Genomic DNA, 25,123 nt, shown 5'->3' with positions numbered 1-25,123 from the left:
AAAATACTGCTCCTAAGTGATTATAATTGTGTTATAATATCATACAATTGCTAATAACTTTATACAGTGTTGTCACTTTACTAAAAGCTCTTAAAGTCATATTATTGATATTTATAAGGCATTACGCCCTTTCCGTAACTGAGCATTTAGTATCTGTTCTATGTTGAGCAGTTCTATGTGTGTCTTTACTACTGGCTAGAGTAAGGATGGTTATAATGTGTTATGTGACCCAGGACTTCAGATTCTTCATTCAAACACTGTTGTCACTTTAGTATGCAGGTATAAAACATTATAAGTGCTTAATTTATAATACATTATGTCCACACTTGTAATACTTTATAAACCTTGGTATAAGTTCTTATACATGATTATACACTATTATAATGACATGTATGAAGCATTATTAATGCATTATAATGTCTTATGCATGTGCTCCTAATGCATTATAAACTAGACCTTCATAGAAAGTGTTACCCTTTATTCTAACTCATTACCTGACATTTAAACACGTCAACATTCATTTCCAAAACATTCAACATTTCAAGACTATCTTTTCAGAATAGTCTGAACAGTCTGATCGTGCCCTTAGTTGCATGCTGGGCAGGCAGAAGTGGCGTGAACTTTGCAGATGTATGCATTGCATTTTTGGCACCTTTTTGATGTTTTGACATCACTCAGGTGAGGGCAGAACTTGATGCCATACAAACGTTGTCCTTCCTTATTTGTCATGTTCAGCACTGCCTCTTGAATAGGCTTTGGCAGAAACAGGTCGAAGGTGGACATGATATCATCAATACGAGACCTTGCATATGCAGTCGGCCCATGGTAGCTTGTCTCTCACTCTGCTGTTGTCATGTATCGTCTGTCACTCAGAGGGATGGAAGACCAGATCAATGATTAATCCTTTGATTGGAAATATTCTTCCATCTCAGCTGGGTCCTCTTCCTCAGATTCTTCCTCATCGGTAGATTCTTCCTCTTCATAAAAAGTGCAGTCCTCAAATTCCGAGACGTCTTCTAGTTCAGCTTCAGAATCTTCCTCTTCATCAAAAGAAGTATAGTCCTCCACTTCTGCAGTGGGCGATGTGGGGGCTTCTTCAGAGGAAGAAGTAGCATGTGGTCTGTATGGTGGATCAATCACCCCATCATTATTTTCTTCCTCTTCTGACACTGACTCTCTCATCAGTTGATTTGTCCTCATGTTCAGTATCGTCTTCCTCCTGGTCATTCTTCTCCAAAATTAGCTCACAAGCCTCCTGCAAAGTATATTGCTTCTGCCTCCTCATTGTGCTGCCTGCCTCTGTCTCTCTCAGACTAAAATGTGGAATGCCCCAACACCTGTGAGAAAAGACCTTTTTTGTTTTTGTCTTTTCTTGTCCTAACCATTGCTTGACCCCACACATCACACATGTGCCTCTCTGTGCGTGCGTGCGTGCGTGTGTGTGTGTGTGTGCGCACGCATGTGTACGCGTGTGTGTGCCATGAGGAGGGGGTGTTCATCTGTGGGAAAGCAGTATGGTGTGACAATTTGCCCCATTGCACTACTTTGTGCTTCGGGGTCTTTTTGACCCCAGAGGACAACAGAAGTTATTATATTCAATAAAACACCCATATTTCAATCAAATTACTTCAAATTTATTTTAATCATGAATAGCATAGTATCGAACAACCCCCATTATTTTCAGACCATTTGATGAACAAAAAACCTATTTTGACAGCAAAAGATTTAATTTGGGGTCAGAATGACCCCAGGACAACACGAGGGTTAAGTGGTGGAGTGCCTTGTGAGGATTTGCATCTGAGCCTTATATTTGTATCCAACACAGCTTCATCATCCATGTAACATACCGGTTTGTCTGGCCTCTCCATTACAGTCAGAAGAATGTCTTTAATCTGTTCACTTGCTACGTTTCTCACCTTACATTGGTATGTTCCAGAATCTGTAAGCTTAAGGTTAGTGATACTTATAGAAGCATCACCGTCTTGGGGCTCAGGAGATGTAAAGTAGATCCTGTTCTTTAAAGGGGCATATCAATTATTATGAATGATACTTTGAACATACCAGAGTATAAGTTTGTCATCTTCCTGCCTGTTTGGTGGCACAATGTTCCACTCTATGTCCAAATTATCCAAATCCTCAGAATCAAGGGTGAACTTACAGTTGAGAGACACACTTCGATCTCTAGTTCCATAATAGTGATTATTGTCAGATGTTAATTTTAGAGAATAAGCTTGTTCTGGGGTAAGAGCGCATAATATCACCATGGCAACAGTCCATAGCCTGGTGAAATATCCTGGGAGGCAGCAATGTTGATGCACAAGCATAATGAGGTACTTGGATTGGTAGGCTGCAGATTCAGATTGCACTGCCTCGGTTTCACTGTAAAACAAACGTGTTACAGTTAGGGCAGGACTGTATATGGGAACATACATATTAGACCTCGGGACACCAGTTTGGCTGAGAGAGTGAGGGAGTGAAAGGTATCCTCTTAGCCCCCAGACCCCATACATACACAATATTATTTTCATGTCATATGGTGTTGATTACAAGAATGTGAGATTGTTTAAAATACCCCTTCTCCTGTGATGTAAAGAAAATAAAGCCGACAAGTATCACAACTTTCAACACGTTTTTGAAAAGCTCTCCAAGCAAGCAGTATGAGAGGTGCAAGCACAAGTGTCCGATTTGTGGGGAACTGTATGCTGATATAGTCCAGCACCTGAGAAGCACGGAAAAGGTGGTCAACAAAACAGAGTTGAGTCTTCTGAGCAAGCTTTCTCATCGACAGTAAGTGTCCTGTTTCCTCTTAAGGATGCTCTTAAAGAGGCTTCTTCTGCTTTTTCACTATCAATGAAATAGGGTCAAAAAAATATTGTTAATCAGTGTTGTATAAGTAAGTTGTTGCTTTTAAAAAATCACTGCAATAAAAGTGTTTTTTTTTCAGTAACAGATAACGTAATGCAAATGTAAATTTCGGTCCGTGATGTATGTGTCATGCCTTGTCTTGTTTTCAGTCATGTCTTGTTTTCTCTCACATTTTGTTTCTGTCTCCCTGTCTTTGGCCACGCCCCTGCATCACTGTCTTGTCACTCCCACATCTTGTCAATTGCACTCACCTGTTTCCCTCACCTGGTGTAATTGGTTCTGCCCCTACTTAAACCTTCCCTGCACTTTTGCCTTTGTCAGGTAGTTTGATGTTCATGCCACGCTTTATGTCTCCACGTAAAGTTAATGGTCTGTGCCAAGATTGTGTCTACGTGTCTGTAAGTGTTTCAAGTCTAGTCGCCGTGTGTGTTGCTGTTTGTCTCGTGCCTTGTTCTTTTGTTCTTCCCCACGCCACAGTTTCATGTTCCATGTTTGTGTCCATGTTTCACGTCCAGGTTTAGTGTCTGTTCCTTTGTTTAAATTCATGTTTAAGTTTGTTAGGTCATAGTCTATTCTGGTGTTCATTTTGTAAACCATGGTTCACGTCCAGGTTTAGTGTCCGTTCCTTTGTTTAAATTCATGTTTAAGTTTGTTAGGTCATAGTTCATTTTTGTGTTCATTTTGTGATTCACGTTTCATGGTTTTGCAAGCCGATCTATGTTCCTGACTTTGTGTATGTTTAAATTAAAATCTTAAGTTGGTTCAATCTGTCCTTGTCTTGTGTCTGCACCTGGGTCCTGTAAAAAAGAGTGATTTTAAATCTGCACCTTGACTGTATGAGGCTACAACTGATTTTGCAAAAGTCTCTCAAAAATAGATGCAAGGCAGGTCATGAATAATCTGCATTAGCAAGTGTCATATGTTTTTTTTTTTTTTTTTTTTTTTTTTTTACATTTTTAAGTGTTAATTGGTTACACATTTGAAAGGAGATGGAGGAAATCCAAGTTAACCGTTCACTATGAAATTTTACGTCAAAACCTCAAAACTTACAATAACACGGTAAAACAAGCAAGAATCTCCCACTTCCAAAAATTAATCAATGACGAAGAACCCCAAATTCCTATTCTCCACATTTGATCTTTAAACAAACAAACTCTAAAAAATCCTCAAACAAAAGATAACATCCTTTTGCGAGGACTTTGCAGACCGCTTCAGAAGAAAAATCAATGACATCAGATCCAGTCTTTTATCCCAACAGCTTTTAACACCTGGATCATTGCTTTTACCGGAGGAAACACTGGAGAGTTTTGCCCTGGTTGATGCAAGGACACTAGGTCGAGTTTTCTCCCAGGTAAAGCCCACAATCTGCCTTTTAGATCCAATGCCCACACCGTTTTTTAAAACACTTTATGGATTCTTCGAGGAACAGCTGTTGTTTTTGGTGAATTGCTCTCTTCAGACGGGTGTCTTCCCCACCTCCTTTAAAACGGCGGTGGTGAAGCCCCTTCTGAAGAAGAGTGATTTAGACCCCAATGTCTTAAATAACTACTGGCCTGTATCCAACTTACCATTTTTAAGTAAAATTTTAGAGAAACTTTTTAATCAAGTAAATGAGTTCTTATACTCAAAACATATTTTAGAAACCCATCAGTCTGGTTTCAGGAGGAACCACAGTACAGAAACCGCACTTTTAAAGATTTTAAATGACGACAGGTGTAATTTAGATAATCATAAACTCACAGTCTTGGTACTACTGGATCTAACCGCCGCCTTCGATACAGTAGACCATCACATTTTATTAAATAGACTGAGGAACCTGGTCGGCCTCTCTGGCACTGTTTTTAACTGGTTCACGTCCTACCTTACTGATGGAAGTTCTTTGTAAGTATGGATACATGTTCCTCAAGAACCCATGAGATAAAGTGTGGAGTTCCCCAAGGGTCAATTTTAGGTCCAACTCTTTAATCTTTACATGCTTCCCCTTGGGGACGTCATCAGGAGGCACGGCATCAGCTTTCATAGTTATGCTGACGATACGCAACTGTACATCGCCTTGTCTCCTGATGACACAGGGCCAATTGATGCCCTTTTTAACTGCATTGTAGACATCAAGTCATGGATGGCAGCAAACTTCCTGCAGCTCAACCAGGACAAAACAGAGGTTTTAGTCATTGGTCCTGAAGGCCAGAGAGAGAAACTTTTACCAAAGTTACAGGATTTTAAACCCTCAAAATCTGTAAAACATCACGGTGTGATTTTTGACTCTGGAACTTTTATTCCATACATCAAAAACATAACAAAGGTTTTTACCATCTTAAGAATATAGCCAGAGTCCGCCCGTTTCTCTCTCAGGCCAGCACGGAGGTGCTGATGCATGCTTTTATCTCCTGTCGCCTAGATTATTGCAATGCCCTGCTCTCTGGTCTTCCCAAAAAGAACATATACAATTTACAGTTATTACAGAATTCAGCCGCACGCGTGCTGACGAGGACCAGAGGGCGGGAGCACATTACACCAGTTTTAAAATCGCTGCATTGGCTCCCTGTGCGCTTCAGGATCGATTTTAAGGTTCTTTTACTAATTTTTAAATGTCTTAATGGTCTTGGGCCTTCTTATTTATCTCCTACCCTTTTACCCTATCAACCCTCACGGAACCTGAGGTCCTCCAGTGCTGGCCTTTTAACCATACCACAGGTGAGAACTAAAACACACGGGGAGGCGGCGTTCAGTTTCTATGGCCCCCGATTGTGGAACAGCCAGCCGGAGAACCTCAGGGCCGCAGAGAATGTTGTTTTCAAAAAGAGGCTCAAGACCCACCTTTTTAATCAGGCTTTTAACTGACTTGTTTTCTATTTAGGGCCCGAGCGCCTACAACGTCGGGCTGCGAAGCCCTATTGTTATTCAAATGTTTTTCTTATTATTCTTACACGTTTGACCTGCATTTTGGGGGCCTTCGCATGAAAAAAAATGTAAATTGGAGTGTCTATAGGGTCTAGCGAAAAATTTGAGAATTTGGCGTTGGTCACGAAAAAGTTGCTCGCTAGCGCCACCTAGTGGGAGATTCGCCATCCCCGCCGCACCGTAAGTCCGATTGACATGAAACTTTGCACACATGTGCAGACAAGTCTCCTCTACAAAAAAGCCACTGGGAGTACAAAAGTCCGCCTGGGAAAATTTTCCGCCATCTTGGATTTTATGAAAAAAAGGAAGTTGCGCAGTTCTCAGACACCGTTGGTCCGATTTGGACGTAATTTGGTACGCATACTCGTTAGACCTAGTTGAGGTTATGGTCCGAAAATGTTTCAAAAATATGTATTTAATCAGAAGATATCCGCCAATGAACATTAGAGGGTTGGGCTACCACAATGCAATTAGCATAACTCTATAACCTTTGCCCCTAAAATTACGAAACTCGAAATCTATGTTGCCATAGCTTCAAAGAATATGCATGTAAAGTTTCATCAAAATTGGGTAATGTTTGGCGCTGCCACAAATTTCCAAAAAGTGCCATTTTTGGCCGTTTTTGGCTGTTTTTGGCCATTCACAGGGGTCGTACTAAATCGAACTTGTCCTATACCGTTTGTACTGGCAAAAACAGGTTTCGGCTTTTCCTGTAGCCCCAGTCCTATCTGTTTTGACCAGGTGAGAAGGCAGGTTTGCAGTGTCTGACTCACACTCGTAATAATCCACGTGAGATGGTTTTGTCCGGAGTTGTTGCCGTTTTTATTACAAAGTAAAATAATACACAAACAAAAATGCCGTGGGATGCAAAATGTAACGGGATTGTTGTAATGGATTGCGATGTATTGTTCGTTGAGCGAGGTCAATGACTGTATTCTGCGGCCTGCTCTCCTCCCGTCATGCGCAATTGGCATCCCTTTATCGGTTCCCTTGAGGTGGCACCATTCACCACCTAAAGGGGGCGCAAGCTCAAAAGTGCAGAAAACAAGAGATATTAAGTTCAATCCAAATAAACTTAAATGTGGCTCCTTCACACCGGCCCCTAATTGTTCTCCAAGAATCAATTATTTTACAACATACAAAAAAAAAAGGAGCCAAGTGATAAAGTTTCAGTTAAATATGCATAACAATAATGAGCAAAATAGGGCAATTATCAATAAGGTAAGTATGTAAATCAAATGAAATGAATTAATTCTACTTCCCTGTATAGCGTTAAGGGACAGACATCATTGGGTTTCCTCAGCAGGATTCATCGTCAGCCTCAAGGATCCGGCACAGCTTGGTAATGGGCCTCTCAAGGACTGACGTGGTGGGATCGACCACCAGGACAATGTCTCCGACGTTGAAGTTTTTCTTCTTGCCCGTCCATTTCTGCCTCTCTTGGAGCAGAAGAAGGTATTCCTTCGTCCATCTGAGCCAGAATAGATCAGCCATGTACTGGACCTGTTTCCAGCGGCGCTTGGCATAGATGTCGGACTGCTGGAAGACTCCAGAGGGCAGAGTGGGCATGGTCTTCAACAAAAGGAGATGATTGGGGGTCAGCGGTTCCAGGTCATGGGGGTCTGAGGACACTGTGGAGAGGGGGCGACTGTTCAGGATTGCCTCCACCTCACAGAGCAGGGTATGAAGGCCTTCGTCATCAGTGGTTTGCTGGTGCAGAGTGGAGTTGAGCACCTGCCGGATGGATCGGATGAGTCTTTCCCAGACTCCACCATGGTGTGATGCAGCTGGTGGGTTAAAACTCCATTCAACACCATCAGGAAGCAGGGCATCCTGAATTTTCTTCTGATTGAGGGACATCAGGGCCCTCTTCAGCTCTGCATGTGCACCCACCAGGTTCGTCCCGTTGTCAGACCTGATGTGCTTGACTTGGCCTCTCCTGCACACAAATCTCCTCAAAGCATGAATACATGAGTCTGTGTCCAAAGTATGAGCAATTTCCAGATGAATAGCTCTGCTGGACATACAAGTAAAGGGTGGGAGGTCAGGTAGGATTCTTTCCACCGGCAAGTCTGCCATTTTCTGCTGACCTACTTTGCCTCTCACACGGCGGCATGTGACACATTTGGAGAGCACCTTTCTAGCTACTGAGTTGCCTTTTTTAATCCAGTACTTCTTATGGAGCTCTGAGAGCATGTGGTTTCTGCCACTGTGTCCAATGCGTTCATGAATGTGACGTAACAGCAGCACTGAGATGTGTGAATCTGTGGGCAAGATGCAGGGGTGTTTAGTGTCCTCTGGCATTGTGGATCTGTGTAGCCTGCCACCTACCCTCAGTAGGCCATCATCCAGTACAGGATCGAGCCTGCACAGCTTACTGCTGTTGGATACTCTGGGAGGCGTCATCTGCAACGTTGAGAATTCATTAGAGAAAGCTTGTCTCTGACTGTACATGACAACTGCTCTTTCTGCATCCGTTAGGTCTCTCACTGTTAGGTGCTGTTCAACACGGGGCTTTACGTCTACCACCTTTTGGCTTGACTGTGACCTGTCAGAGTGGGCGAGTGGGGCGAACTCTTTTCCTCTTTTCACTTTCAGTATCAAATTTCTCTTCAGCTTGAGGTACCAAGCTACAGCCTTTAAAAGGCTGATCCAGTTTGAGAAATACAGAATAAGCTGGTCAGTAGGGGTTCTAGATTTCACCAGGGTTGTGAACACTGCAGTGGTTTTCCTAACCTCTGGATCATCCTGAAGCATGGGGCCCAGTGCCTGCACTACTGGCCAACTTTCCACTGGTTTCCATAGAAACTCAGGTGCATGAATCCATCTCTTCTGCTCCATGAACTTTCTGGAATTCAACCCTCTGGATGAGTCGTCAGCAGGGTTGTCTTTGCTGCCTACATATCTCCACTGAGACAACTCTGTGTTGTCTCGTATAAATGAGACCCTGTTTGCCACATAGGTTTTAAACCTGGCTTGGTTATTGGCAATGTACTTAAGCACGATTTGGCTATCTGTCCAGAACACAGAGGGCTCTAAATCAAGGTGTAATTCTTTCCTCAGCATTCTGTCCACTTTGACTGACAGAGCAGCTGCCGCCAGCTCTAGTCTTGGCACTGTGATGTTCTTTAAGGGTAGTACTCTAGACTTGCCAAGCACAAAGGTGACATGCACAACATTTTTCTGGTTCACCTGTCTGATGTAGCTCACAGAGCCATAGCCACTCTCACTGGCGTCCGCAAAATGATGCAGTTCGGCACACCTGGCCATTCCGAAGCCCTCTGGTTTCAGACATCGCTGCACTCTGAAGCCTTTGATCATCTCCAGGCTACTGGTCCATTCCATCCATTGCCTTGATATCTCCTGTGGCAAAGGCTCATCCCATCCAAAGCCCGCCTGACAGAGCTCCTGTAGCAGCTGCTTGGCTGGAAGAATGAGAGGAGCAAGAAAGCCGAGTGGGTCAAATATAGAGCTGACAACAGACAGTATGCCTCTGCGTGTATGTGGCTTTTGGCTTAGGTTGATGTTGAATTGAAAGCTATCTGAGTCTACACACCATTGCAGTCCCAATGCTCTTTCAACTGGCAGGTTGTCTTTGTCAAGATCAAGTGACTTAATGTCTTTGGATCTGTGTTCTTTGGGAATGGATGACAGCACTGCACGACTATTGCTCACCCACTGAGTTAGCTGGAACCCACCTTTGTTGCACAATGCAGTGAGATCTCTTACCAGCTGGATGGCATCGGACACTCTGGACACTGACCTAGCACAGTCGTCAACATAGAAGTTGTGCCTGATGGTCTCTGTTACCTGCGGGGGGAAGCAGCTTTCATTGTCAGTGGCAGTTTTTTGAAGAGCATAGGTTGCAATGCTTGGGGAAGACACAGCGCCAAAGATGTGTACAAGCATACGGTGTTCTTTTGGGGTCTGACTAGTGTCACCTTGTGGCCACCAAAGGAATCGCAGATAGTCCACATCCGACTTTGCCACTCTGACCTGATGGAACATTGATTTGATGTCAGCCATGATTCCAATGGGCTCTTTGCGAAATCTCATGATGACCCCAAGGAGAGAGTTGGTGAGGTCTGGACCCTGTAGTAGTTCAGTGTTGAGTGACACACCTTGGAATGACACCGCACAGTCGAACACCACTCTGAGCTTTTTCTTCTTAGGGTGGTAAACCCCATGATCCGAAATCTCATGATGACCCCAAGGAGAGAGTTGGTGAGGTCTGGACCCTGTAGTAGTTCAGTGTTGAGTGACACACCTTGGAATGACACCGCACAGTCGAACACCACTCTGAGCTTTTTCTTCTTAGGGTGGTAAACCCCATGATGTGGCAAAAACCAGGTTGTTCCTGGTGGTTGCATGAGTTCCTCCTGTGGGATTTCCTCAGCATAGTTCTCAAGGATGTCAGTGAGAAATGCTGTGTATTCCTGTTTGAACTGCTCATTCTTTAACATTTTCCTTTTCAGGCTATACAGACGCTGTTCTGCCATTTGCCTATTGCTTGGCATGTGCACATTTGCTTTCCTGAAGGGCAGTCTCAAACTGTAGTGGTCATTCTCCAGTACTGCCTCATTCGCCATGCGTAGGAAAGCTTTGTCCTCGACAGACATTTCTGTCCTTTCCTCTGATGCATTTTCCTGGAAGTCCTGGTTGTACTGCAAGATTAGCAGCCTTTCCAGACTCGCAACAGAGATCCTATTGACTGTTGCACTTCCTCCAGTACCAGCAGCACTTCTCAATGGCCCATTTACTACCCACCCTAAAAGTGTTGCATAGGGACCCCCATTTTGGCCATTTATTACCTCCCAAGGTTCTAATAGGTGTGAAGCATTCGTGCCAATCAACAGTTCTACCTTTGAACTAATGGAGGGAATGGTGACCTTACCTAAGTACGCCCAATGCGCCAGGTCACTTTGCTTGGGGATGCTGCTACTGGTTACTGGCATGTCCTTTTGAGTCAAGGTGTCAGGAAGATGGAAGAATGTGTCGCTGTCCAGTGCTGAAACTTCCAATCCTGATATGACATGCACTGGGACTGATGTTTCCTGATTCATGGTGCGCAGAAGTATGCGTGTCCTCTTTCCTCTTAGATTGAGACGCGTCATGAGCTCCTCTGAGCAGAAGGTGGCAGTAGACCCAGGATCCAGCAGAGCATACGTTTGTATAATATGGCTGCCCTTTGCTGCCTTGACATTAACCGGAACAATGGAAAGAATGCCCTCCTGGTCTCCGGCCCCTATATGACCACAAGACTCTGCTACCCTAACAATAGATGGACTATCTGTTTTCTTGGTTGCAATGTGGAGTATGCTGGGATGGGTTCGTTTTCACACGTTGCAGGTAAGACGCCTACTGCAGTCTTTACTAATGTGCCCTGGGGTGAAACATCCATAGCAGATGCCCTTGGTTTTCAAAAAGCTTAGCTTGTCTCTATGGGCCCCTTTCATGAACTTTTGGCATGAGTCTAATGCATGTTTGGAGCTACAAAATGGACATGATGGGTCAGGATTTGCTCCTGTGACAGTGGCTACACTAGTCGCATAGCTAATGCTAGAGGACTTGGAGGGCCGCGTTTTAACAGGAGCTTTTGCATTTCCTTTAATAGTTGACTGGTCTTGGAGACTGCCAAACATTGGGTCACCTGCTATGCGAGCCTGCTTTTCCATAAAAGAGACTAGGTCTAAAATTCTTACCCTGCTTTGGCGTTGTTGTTGTAGCTCATACGCCTTGTTGCGCCATTTCTCCCTGAGCTTGTAAGGTAATTTCACGGCAATGCTCTTCATGGTGGATATAATGTCCAGCTCCTCCATGTATGACATCTCCTCCATTGCATTGCAGCAACTCCTCAGGAACATGGCGTAATCCTGCAGGGACTTAGCATCCTGTGTTTTGATCTGAGGCCATGAGAGGGCCTTTTCCAAGTAGGCACAAGAGATCTTATACTCATTGCCAAAGTTTTCCTTTAATAGCTGCAGAGCCTTTTGATATCCTCTATCTGGTGCCATATATTCACAGCTCTTAACTAGCCGCTGGGCTTGGCCCTTTGTGTACTGTATGAGAAACTGCAAACGGTCTCTGTGGTTGTCGGTTTTCCGTTCAATCATGTTTTCAAAACTGTGAACGAATGACTTATATTCAAGCACCTCGCCATCAAAGACCGGAATGCTACCCTGTGGTAAGGTGGATGACAACTGTTGTTTCATGAGCAGTCTGGTGAGTTCATTTTGATTTTCCAACACTTTGATCATATGACTGTCATACGGCGAGCTGGGCGTAGAGGGTGTTTGAGCCTGAGGCTGAAGCTGAGACTGTGACTGAGGCGGCAATTGAGACTGCAGTTGAGGCTGATGCCATGGTGGGGGCTGAGGCTGTGGAGGCGGAGGTGGTTGTGGCTGGTGAGTGGGGGGCTGTGTAGGCAGAATACCTTGAGCTGAACTAACAGCTGGCTGAATTGGGGCTGGGGAGGTATTTGAATCACCTCCATAGGGAAGACTATGTAGTGCTGTGAACTGCACCTGGTCAGTGCTGGTGGGCCTATCGGGTGATGTAGGTCTGCTGTAATTTGGGTTAAGCAAGGGGAAACTAACATGAGCAGCACCTGCCTTGGGTCTCACTGAGGGGGTTTCAAGAAAAGAAACTGAACTTTCCAGTTCTTCCATATATGCAGCTTGTGATACTCCTGCTATCAACACAGACCTACTAGCGGTGTCTAAATTGAAAGGAATGGGACCGATGGGGTTCCTTTCAGCAGCCTTTAAGTAATTAATTTTTGCGTTTGCGGCATCCAATTTAACACTAAGCTCCAGCGCTTCCTTTTGCTTACGTAACAATTGCTCCTGCTCCTCAATAGCGTGTTTTAGCTGCAATTTAGACGCTTTGGCCAATAAAGCTTCTCGCTCTGCTTCTGCATTAATACGTAAAGATCGGGTCGATGAGTATGATCTGCCTGACGAAGTGCTGGACCTATGCGATTGCGCATCAACGATGTCCAGCCCGGTTTGGGCATTGCCAAGAACTAATTGGGCCGATTCGGGCACTACATTGGCAGAGGAAGTTACTTCAGTAGCGCTGGGGGAGCTACGATTTTCAACCAAAGCGATCCATTCCCACACCTTATCAATAAAAGCAACAATATCTGCATGTCTCGGCTTATACCAATTTTCTTCATCCTCATCGCGAGCAGTTTCATCGAGCATGTCCGTATAGGATGCATGTAACGCTTTAAATTCCTCCAAAAATGCATTAAACTTCGCCATATTTTGTTTAACTTCGCCAAGAAAGTCTTTATCTACCATCAAGTCATTTACAATGTTGATTCTTCGTGTAATGTGGGACATTTTTCCTTGTCTCGCTTTGCGCATACGCGTCACTGCATCGTCCTCCATATTTGCAACAGGTGTCTCAGAATAATTTGATTCGGCCATTGATCAAAGAATAAAGTTCCAAAAAGTCACAAATAATAATTTCCTTTCTTTCAGCTCATTAAAAGTCCAATAAAGTTCAGAACAGTTCTCTTTTCTTTCAACCTAAACATCGGAATTCCTTAAAAAATAAACAGCGTGCGCCGCTCCGATTATTTGGTCATCAATTAACGTCAAAAACAAGTAATCCAAAAAATCGGCTCAAAAAACACGAACCAAACTTTCTTCTTAATAATCCAATGATTTTTGTCCAACGAAAAAGTTCTTAATGTTCTGGCATTTTGCCGTACATACCCTCCAACGAGTGATTCCTTTGTTCCTTTGTCTAACAATTCTTTCTTGCGCGTAGTGGCGACAGTTCTTCGTTGTCCAAGTATCCCGATGTTGCAGAAGTCATTGACTAAATGTACTGGCAAAAACAGGTTTCGGCTTTTCCTGTAGCCCCAGTCCTATCTGTTTTGACCAGGTGAGAAGGCAGGTTTGCAGTGTCTGACTCACACTCGTAATAATCCACGTGAGATGGTTTTGTCCGGAGTTGTTGCCGTTTTTATTACAAAGTAAAATAATACACAAACAAAAATGCCGTGGGATGCAAAATGTAACGGGATTGTTGTAATGGATTGCGATGTATTGTTCGTTGAGCGAGGTCAATGACTGTATTCTGCGGCCTGCTCTCCTCCCGTCATGCGCAATTGGCATCCCTTTATCAGTTCCCTTGAGGTGGCACCATTCACCACCTAAAGGGGGCGCAAGCTCAAAAGTGCAGAAAACAAGAGATATTAAGTTCAATCCAAATAAACTTAAATGTGGCTCCTACACCGTTTATCCGATTGATACCAAAATTGGATATGTGGTTGGAAAGGCCTTAAGGAGAAAAAGTTAGTAAAAGATGCTCCAAAAGTCTTGGGGCGTGGCCACGGCGGCGCCATGACTGCGCTACTATTTTCATCCTTCGCCATTGGCATCAAAACTGTTATAACTTCACCGTTTCTTCTCCGATCTGCTCCAAAATATTCATGCTTGTTAAGAGACACGTCCTGAACACAACTGCCTTGCAATTTTAACTCACAAGTAGAGCGCCACCTAATGGCGACATGAAATGTGACCGATTTTATGCTCTTTTTCTGAGCAACAGCCCCCCCTCTAGGTTGAGCGTACACGCATCATATATTTTTTCCTAGATAGCCCAAGTGGAGATGTACCAAAAAGCCTCTTGGAGCCACCGCCTCAAGTCATGATAAAGTAGGTAAAAAAATGTTTTTAGCCAAGTGTGTAAATCAGCCAGGTTTTCACTCAGGACACATAGGGAGGAGAGACACAGGCACACAGCAACCACCAGATGGAGTCAGAGCTCTATCAGTGACACATGGAGAACTGTGAATCTCACATGCAGCTTACAATCTGCCTCACACCAGATCAACAGTCATGCCACTTTTAATTCCTTTTTTTAAATTCCTCTCATTTCAGCCTGGACACAAAGGGAGGAGGAGAGATGACACACTTTACATGCATCTCACACAGCTGTCAGCTGAACTCTGTCATTAACATCCAAACTATTATAACTTCAGTGTTTGTTCTCAGAGCTGCTTCAAACTTTGCACACTTGATTAGAGTTCCTTCCTGAACACATCTGCACTGTGATAGACACTCACAGTCAGAGCACCACCTACTGGCAGCAGGAAATGTCATTGATTTTGTGAATATTTCCAAGTTAAAGCCACACCTGATTCTTTTTAACTAATTCCTCTCATTTCAGCTTGCAAGGAGGACACAGGGGGAGGAGGAGAGGTCACACTAGGTGGAGGAGGAGAGATGTCAGGAAGGCATGAACATGTGTGTATGTGACAGACAGATGGCTTTGAATGTCAATCGCTTGTGTCTAAACTCGCGCCACGAGGAGGTGGCTGCTGCACAGGTAGGCGGCTGCCACGCGTGTGAATGCAGGCACTCCACGACCGCACGTGAGAGACGGATGCCTTTCGGTGTCCATCGCTTGTGTCTCGACTTGCGCCAGGAGAGGCGGCCGCGCCAAGGGCAGCGTCCACGACACTGCCCTGTGACCGCAGGCACTCCACGACCGCATATGAGCTCGGGCCCGTCACGATACTGCTCGCAGTTTTAATTTAACTTGTATTTGTAAATATATAAAAATGTACTCTTCCTATTCAGTGAATTTATTACATAAATAAAATGTGTAAATATTAAAATGTTTACTTAAAATATTCTAGTTCCCACTGAATTTAAATTTTACTATGTATAAATTACTTATACATAGATTACATTATAGATTAACTTCATACATTTACTATACCAAAAAGTCATTGTTTTCAGTGTAGTATTTAGTCATCGGCATCCAATCAATACACTCAGATTAATATTTTGCACCTTCAACTGAGATGTAATGATAAGTCATAGCTAATGGGTAATTGCAAAGCAGTTAAAAAAAACGTTTAAGTTAATGCAGACAATTTTGACACAAACCTTTATTTATATTATAACCTCATTAAAAATGACTGATTAGAAAAATAAACATTTAATTAATTATTAACTTTTATAAAAAAAATACATTTCATTAATAATTTACATTTATAAATAACTGATTAGAAAAATAAACATTTAATTAAATATTTACATTTATAAAAAAATGATTAGAAAAAAAAACATTTAATCAATAATTATTTACATTTCAACACGCAGAACTAATAGGCTACTTATAACTAACACAACATCTGGACCACCACCGTCTTGCCAGCCACCTGTATCCAGACTGGAAGAGGGACTTTCACCATCAGGGGCTCTATTGGACACCACAGCTCCTCTGAAATAGTCAGGAACTGGTCCCCCTCCACCAGTAGGGTTAGGGTCCCCGGGGTCCCGTCCACCTCTACCACCCCATATGCCCCTACCGCCTCCTCCTCCTTCATCCGACTGGCCTCCTGTAGAGACAAAGTAAACACTAGGTACCATATTGTGTCGTTTAAAAGAAAATAGGAAAGAAAAGTTTGCACATCAGATGAATTTACAATCAGAATTTGTTGTAGGTTACATTTTGATTGTGTAATAAAATGAATTGAAAAATACTTTAATCAGGTAGACCTCGAAATATGAAATTTAAGTTAATTGATAACTCCTAAAGTGATATGACTATCCATTGCAGCCATTTGGTTTGTTAACTGAAAGGGTTATACATTTCTGTTTTTTATATTTTGAAAATGTCATTGTGGTTGTGATAATTTGTCAGATATTTACAGGTAAGTTTGTGTCGCTGATAAAATCCTCAATCACATCAACATCATCTCCACTGTGTTCCAAAATTGTAAAATAATTTAAAAAACAACAAAAGCAGCAGCATCAACCAAGTAGGCCTACCTCAATCTGCGTGTGGGTTGTCGACTGCAGCTGGAAGCCGTAGTCAGAATTTGTGGACCTCAGGTGGGACACCCTGATGTGGGCTCCCAGCTGCAGTCAGAATGTCGGCACCGCTGAGTCCCTCCATAGGCAGATACCTGTGTATCCCCCTGTAGAGGATTGTTGTGAAAAAAACAGTAAGCTTGAATATACGAGGAGAGTCTATGGGTTGTATCAATAACAGCGCTTTATTAGCACAAATATCAGGAAAACATATTCCGGCAGTTATACGTGCACGGACCTAGTAGTCAACTCAACATAGGGTTGAATTCACTCAAAAGGCGCTTACAACAGAATGCGCAGCTTATTTCATTGAGACTCCGCATGAGTCTGATTGGCTCATTCTATAGATGCAGGCGGAGCGTAATTTTAGCATGCCGCGGCCTGGTTGGAGCGCTGGGTATCTCCACCCACACTGGCTCATACGGTCCATCCCTCCGGGTGCTGTCTTCTATGTATGTGTATGTATGTTGTCGAGATGCACATATATCATATACTCCCCCCCTGTGCGGATTCCGCTAAGGAATGTGTCCTATGTATATTGTTTGGCCCCTGCCCTTGCTGCTCTCTCGCCTGTGCCTGTGTGTGTGTATGTGTGTGTAGTAATTTAAATGTGTGATTAGCTCATGTATTTACATTTTTCTCCACAGGATAATATAGTATTTTACTATACTGACACCATAATAAAAATTCTCATTCTCTCTGGTCTCTGGCATGGAGATGATAACCCAAGATTTACATCGCTCCAAAAACACAGAACTTACAAATGAGCTGACATTTTAACTTGAATTTGAAACAAATTAACTTATTAGGCATATATTAAATGCATGGCTTACCTGCTGCAGCACGATATTTCTCAGGGGGATGTTCTCCCTCACCACCGTAATTTTTTTCACGGCAGACAGCTGAATAAATAGATAGTGCTGTTAATTTTACATTTTCATATCTATAGTCAAGGACTCTTAAACTTTATTTCCATTTTAATAAAAATACATTTACTTCCACTCCACAGTGCTGTTGGCCAAAAAAATTACCTCAATCACCTCCCCCTCTACTGTCATCAGACCCTGGGTGCTTTGACAATTTGTCATAGGGGTTAGGGGAGAGCAGGGTCTAACTAGCTCCTCCGCTGCCCGTCTCAGCTCCTCAGGCACCTGGAGCGGAGCGCTCCGAAAGAAAATTGTGTCCTTTGTGACAGCAAAGGAATATGGTGGAGACTGCCCCCTGAGGGCGTAGCCCCTCACCACATAGCTAGCGCACTCCTTTACCCTGTTTCGGAACTCTTCATAAAGGGTGACTTTCGCCACCGACACCCCATCACACAATGCTATGCATAGATTATGTTTGGTGGAGATGGGTGTGGCCCCAGCATCGCTGAAGCCCCAGCTTGTCACCCTTGGCTGCTCGATGATGGCCGTCACACATACGTGGATTGGTGGGGGCTTTCTGTTAAGAATTTCCCTTAATGCCATTCTGAAATGATAAAAAATAAGATCCATAACATATAGATTGGTTACTAGATATCTTTAACATTATTCAACATGTTACACATTTCCTTTCAACCTCCTTTGGGTTCATTTACAGGCCTACTTTCATTCATTTCCCTAACAGTTAGCATTAGCCAGAAATACTACCCAGATAGCAAAAACCTGTGGGAAAAAATGTAATAACCTATTAGCCTACTTTTTCTATTATACTGTGTGTGGAGAAAAATGTAAATACATACAACTAACAACACGGCCCCAGACGGGTCGGTCACTCGAGCATTAGAAAACTTAAAAGCACTCTCCAAAGAAATGCACGATGCATCAGGGATTGACGACCCGTTTACCAAATGGATGGAAGATGTGTTTGGAAAATGGAAAGCGGTAATAATATCTTTAGCAGCCTCAGTAGCCATCTTCCTGGCCATACTAGTCACCTGTGGATGCTGCTGCATTCCATGTCTGAGAACCATGGTCACCAAATTAGTGCAAACTGCCCTGACTAAAGAACAAGACCCACCAAAGTATATGCTGCCGTTATTAGTTAATGAGGAACTTGGGGATGGGAGCCTGGACATGAAAGACGAGGATGAAGAAGAGTATCTTTAAAAAAAAAAAATGTTCACACCTAGTAGGTGTGAAAAGGGGGATTTGTGGGAAAAAATGTAATAACCTATTAGCCTACTTTTTCTATTATACTGTGTGTGGAGAAAAATGTAAATACATAAGCTAATCACGCAGCTTTAAATTACTACACATAGACTCGGATGTTCAGATAAGTGGAAAATTACTGTAAGGGTTAGAAGCTGCGTCAGGGCACGGCACCTGCATGCTACAATGTAGGAGACAGTACACACAAGAGAGATGGCGTCCGAATCTCACACATACACACACGCGCCCACGCACATACCAACATCAGCAAGGGAGAGCAAGGGTGGGGGCTAGCGGCCAGCAAACTGATACAGTGCCTAGCAGAGATGGCACCGGGAGAGATGCACCTCGACAACATGCACACACACACACATAAGATGACAACGCCTGGAAGGACGAATCGTATGAGCCAGTGTGGGTGGAAATACCCAGCGCTCCAACCAGGCCGCGCCAATGCTAAAATTACGCTCCGCCTGCTTCGATTGATTGAGCCAATCAGACTCATGTGGAGTTTTGGATATATTGAACTGCGCACTCTTTGTAAGCGCCTTTTTGAGTGAACTCAACCCTATGTTGAGTTGACTATTAGGTCCGTGCACGTTTAACTGCCGGAATATGCTTTCTTGATACTTGTGCTAATAAAGCGCTGTTTTTGATACAACTTATAAACTCTCCTCGTATGTTTGAGCTTAATATCCATATTGAAGCTCAATATTCAAGCTTACTATTTTTTCCACAACAAATCTGGTAGCAGAGGATGGTTACGAGATAAGCTTGAGGAGGAAAGAATTTTAACGACTACCTCCTGTCTTGCAGAAGGAGGGGGGTCTCCTGAAAGAAAGTGGAGGCCAGAAGGATTCATCCATTCTCGGGAACGTTGATCACTGAGCGCTCAACCGAATAGGTAAGCAGGAACCTATTTAATTGAATTCTGTATATTGAAAAATATAAATTAAGTGATCAACAATTACCGAGTGTGAGTATGAATACTTTAGACAAAATTTAACTAAAGGATAAAATGTTAGAAGAGTAAAAGGAAAGCATATTCTGCAAAAGTGATAAAATAACTCTGCCATAGTGTGTACACATGTGTGACTGAACCTAACAGAAAACACGAGATGAAGGACGAATAGAAGGGCTCTTATGTGTGTAGTATCGTGAAGTAGCGGACACACCACACTCCGTGAAACATGAGAATTCTTGCACATAATTAAGTCACTCTATTAACGATCATAGCGTGTTTTGGGTTAACCAACAGACTGCATAACTAGTACTATGTAATTTGGAAATCGACACAATTCCCCCGGGACCGCGCTGTCCAGTAGAGAAGCGTAGGCAGTGGTTGTGATACAGGACATTTATGTAATTTGGAACAGATACAATTCCTCCGGGACCGCGCTGTCCAATAGAGAAGCGTAGGCAGTGGTTGTAATACAGGAAAGCGTATAGTAATTTGGAACAGATACAATTCCTCCAGGACCGCGCTGTCCAGCAGAGAAGCGTAGGCAGTGGTTGTAATACGTAAAATTTAAACATGGCATGGAGTCTTTTGATATAGACATAGAAGAAGAAGTAGCCGACACCCTGTTGCACGCTCCAGGAGGTGACTCTCTTCACTCAGCAGCAACTGCAGGAACACACACACCAACGATAACGGAAGTGAGCAGACAGATACTAGAATTAGAAAAGCTTATTAAGGCGAGTTTGGTATATAAACCTAGTGGGATTGGGGTTGATGTGGGTAACGTCAGGAGCAATTCTTTTGATTATATTGAGGGACTGAACGAGAGGGGAATGGAAGACTTTGTGGAGACCTTGAAGGCTAGAGTTAGGACTGAGGATAGAAGTAAAAAGGGAGATGGGAAGATAGTTAAGACAGTAGCGAAAAGGTGGGAGATCAAGGGATGGATCACCAAGGACGGGCAGCCATCAAGAGAAGCCATGAATATGATGGTGAATGATGTCAAACGAAGATTACAGAGAGCCCGACAGAACATGGAGACTGAAAAAGACAAGCAATCATTTTTCAGACCACACAAAAAGGCGTTCGAAGAACAAGAAGAAGAGACAAGAGTGGCAAACCTAATGCTAAAAGACCTGTTCCAGCAGAGGAAAATGGAGAGGGGAGACAAACATGAAGAGACACAGGATGTGGGAGAAGCGCAGGGAGTGAGAGGCCTATATCCAGTCTTATCAGAAAAGTCAACAACTGGGCCTCCAGAAACGACACCTCCCCCAACAGCCCCCCCTTCCTACACACACAACAACCCATTTATGCCTGCACAGACAACAGGCACAGCAATGCAAGCGCCAGTACTAACCTTGGCCGGCGTGGAGGTCCACGTACAAGATAAAGACAGAGAGGAAATGAAGAGAGAAATAGAAAGACTGCAACAGCGACTAGAGGCGCTGGAGCCCCCTGGAGGACCAAGACGTCAAAGCAGGTCGGAAACAACCTACCCAAAAAGTGAAACAGAGGGATCCCTCGCAAACAATCCTTTGATGCCACCTAGTGGCAGAAACCATACCGACCCAAGGAAGGAGAGGCCAACCGGAGTAGCGCCTCCTGCCTGCAGTACCGGAGGCCGAGAGGAGGAAGAGGAACAGGGAGCGGCTGGAGGATACAATCCTAAATCAATGACATGTGGATACGATCAGGACTTCATGAGAGACAACACAGACCACTTTGGCCTCCTATTTATCGACGACAGTATCCTCTAACCCAAGATCAAATGACAGGCATCGCCCCTACTATTCAGGGTCTCCTTGACGCTGGGGTCATATACGAGTGTCGCTCCCCATGGAACACTCCCATATTGCCAGTACAGAAAGCTGGGGGAAAGGGCTGGAGAATGGTGCAAGACTCCGCCCCATAAATGATGCAACAACTCCAGATGTTCACCCAGTACCGGACCCGCACGTAGCACTCACAGGTCTCAGCCCAGCGTTTCGATACTTCACTGTCATAGATTTGGCGAACGCCTTCTTTAGCGTTCCACTGACACAGACGTCGCAAGCTATGTTTGCTTTCACATTTGGTGGCAAACAGTACACCTACAACCGCCTGCCTCAAGGGTTCAGAGACTCGCCCGGTCTCTTCAATCAGGTGCTGAAAGCACACCTACTGGAGCTGAAATGGCCAGCCGGAGTGGTGCTCATCCAATATGTAGACGATCTGCTATTGGCGGCAGAAACCTCTATCCTTTGCCTAGAAGCCACCGCCCTACTGTTCTCAGTCCTGTATAAAAAGGGCTACAAAGTCAAGAAGGAGAAAGTGCAACTATGCAGAGAAGAAGTCCTGTTTCTGGGCCGACAAATCTCAGCGTCCGGACTAGGAGTATCCACGGCTCACAGGGAATCGATTTTACATTACCCAAAGCCCACCACGGTGGCTGACATACTGTCCTTCCTAGGACTAACAGGGTACAGTCGATCGCACATACCCAACTACTCCAATCGCACACAGCCATTGCGGACAATGATCAATGAGGTCGGGGCTCGAAACCTCACAGAACGACTACCCTGGACTACTGAAGCCGAACAAGCATTCACTGACATGAAACAAGTTCTCTCCCAAGCTGCTGCGCTCACCTCACCGGACTACACACAAGTGTTCCATTTGGATGTTTCTGAACAAAATGCATTTTTAAATGCTGTTTTGTATCAGAAAAAAGGGGGAGAGAGGAATGTGTTGATATACCACTCTTCAAAACTCGACGCAGTGGAAACCGGACAGTCAATGTGCGCCAGATATGTTGCAGCGGTAGCAAAAGCTCTCCAAAAAACAGCACATGTAGTGATGTGTCACCCATTACAGGTCCACACTGAACATGGAGTTGCAGCGTTTTTGGCAAGTAAGGAGTTTACTTTCAGCATGGCCAGAAAAACCAAGATTCAAAGAGAATGCACCAAGCCGCATATAACTTTTGTGGCAGCCGAAAGGAACATGGCTGGAAACTTTGGGAAAGGAACCCCACATTCATGTGAAGAACTTGCAGTCAAGGAAAGCAAGCTCAGACAAGACCTGAAAAATGACATAGATCCCAGAGCAGAACTCTGGCTCTACACGGACGGATGCTGTTATCGAGGAGAAAACGGACTGAACCGGGCATCATATGCAGTGGTTCAGCAACACCCCGATGGAAGACATGAGACGCTCAAAGCAGAAGTAATACCACAACCCGCTTCAGCGCAAATGGCAGAAGTCAAGGCGCTCACTGAAGCCCTGAAACTGGCCAAAGGAAAGACGGTGAACATCTTTACAGATTCTGCTTACGCACATGGAGCGGCACAAGTAGATGCGCCCATGTGGCAGCGAAGAGGATTCGTAACATCCAGCAACGCCCCAATCAACACCAAAGAGAAATACAAGAGCTGGTGGAAGCAATCACCCTACCAAGAGGAGTATCCATAATGAAGTGCAAAGGACATGAGAAAGCAGGCACCAGGATCAGTCAAGGAAACGAAGCTGCAGATCAGGCGGCCAAAAAGGCAGGAGGATATCAGCCAAAGCAAATGATACTTAGGTTGACGCCCCCCCAACCTAAGCTCACCGAAGAAGACCTAAAGAAGATACAAGAACAAGCAGGCCCATACGAATGGTCGACATGGACACAAAAGGGGGCCACAAAGAAAGAAGGTCTCTGGAGATCACATGATGGAAGGATAGTGGCACCAGCAAAACTAGTAGCGACCCTACTAAAAGAAGCCCATGGACCAACCCATGAAGGACAAAGACAGACACTGTTGAACATTTCAGCACTCTGGTGGCACCCACACCTAGACAGCATGGCAAAACTATACTGCGAAGAATGCGTCGTCTGTGGAAACCACAACCCAAGAAAACCATTCAAGACGCCCATGGGATCCTACCCCGTACCTCTTGCACCTTTTCAGGACATTAGCATAGACTATACAGATATGGGGCAGGAGAATATAGTACAGGGAAAGAGATACATGTTGGTAATGGTAGACAGATTTTCAAGATGGGTAGAAGCAATACCCACAAAGAGAGAAGATGGAAAGACAGTGATAAAGTGGTTACAGACAGAGCTAATACCTAGATACGGGGTACCGAAACGTATCAGATCAGACAACGGGACACACTTCAATAATCAGATGTTGAGTGAGGTGGAGGCATTCCTGGGGATTGCACACAGTTTTGGTTCGGTCTACCATCCACAGTCCCAGGGACTGGTGGAACGCGCGAATCAAACGTTGAAGGCTAAGATAGCCAAGGTATGTGCGGGCAGTAAGATGACATGGTTGGAGGCCCTCCCCTTGGCACTTATGGCCATGAGAGCTTCACGGGGGAGTGGCACACACCTGTCGCCGCACGAGTTGTTGACGGGGAGGCCAATGCCTGGCCCGCCACGTGATGGAGGACATATACCTCCTTTAGATGTGTGTCAGATAGAGAAATCCGACTACATGAGAGAACTTATATCTCTTGTTTCAGCCCTCTCGACACAGGTGCAGAAGGCACAGGAGAAGGATCCCGAAGAGCAGGGGACGATAGTCAAAGTAGGAGACTGGGTCAGGGTCAAGGTTCACAAAAGAAAGTGGACAGAGCCCAGGTGGACTGGTCCGTACGAAGTGAAGGAGGTTACTTCACACTCGGTCCAGGTCAGAGGAAAAGCAGGAGCGCCCTGGCATCACCTGACACATTGTGCCCCAGCATCACCACCTACTCGCTCACTCCAGGAAGTGAGAACAGATTTGGCCCAAAATGACGCCTCCTAAGGGTTTTAGGAGACTCTTTGGAGATCCGTCTGTTGCACCGGAGGAAAGGAGGAGATGGGGCTTTAGTGAACAGGTCCCTGGAGGAGAGAAGGGACTGTTGTGCTTGCTGACCGCAATAGCTGCAGCAGTAATTATACTAATATTTGGGCTAGGATTGATATACCTAGAACCAAAACAAGGCAACTCCACAGGTAGTTATCTGACCCGCCCCAAAAGAGAACAGGCGAAAACTTTCCAGATCCCCAAAGTTGCGTGCGGTGCCAAAATGGTCTTAAATTACACCGCCGGGGAAACCACGATGTTCACATTTGACTTATGCTCCGTGATAAACTGCGGAAAATCCAAAGCGAATTGGCGGGGCTACGATGTCTATCTGTGTCATACCGCAGAAATAGTGAGGAGCTGCGAGGCCACTGGGAAACCTTACCAGTATGGGTTTGGGGTCTCGGTGGACTCGCAGCCATTTTGTCCCGATTGGCCTAAGGTAACAAAGTTCACTGGGACCTGGTCCAAGTTTACCCGACACAAACACAGCGCGTTTTGGGACCACATACATAGATGCCATAGGCGTCCCGCGAGGAGTGCCTGACGAGTACAAATTGGCGAACCAAGTAGCAGACGGGCTCGCATCAATCTTTATCT

General features: G+C 44.5%; 1 long non-coding RNA gene across 1 annotated transcript in view; it reads right to left on the bottom strand.

The window, feature by feature from the left end:
• The window catches only part of LOC311012040, a 264,577-nt gene that overhangs the window by 205,491 nt on the left and 33,963 nt on the right, over positions 1–25,123 (bottom strand). The gene's annotated exons all lie outside the window — the stretch shown is intronic.

Source organism: Eutrigla gurnardus, assembly GCF_963514095.1.
Source record: "Eutrigla gurnardus genome assembly, chromosome: 4".
Classification (NCBI taxonomy): Eukaryota; Metazoa; Chordata; class Actinopteri; order Perciformes; family Triglidae; genus Eutrigla; species Eutrigla gurnardus.
Note: the sequence above shows the minus strand (reverse complement) of the source record. Positions and strands in the feature narration are given on the sequence as shown.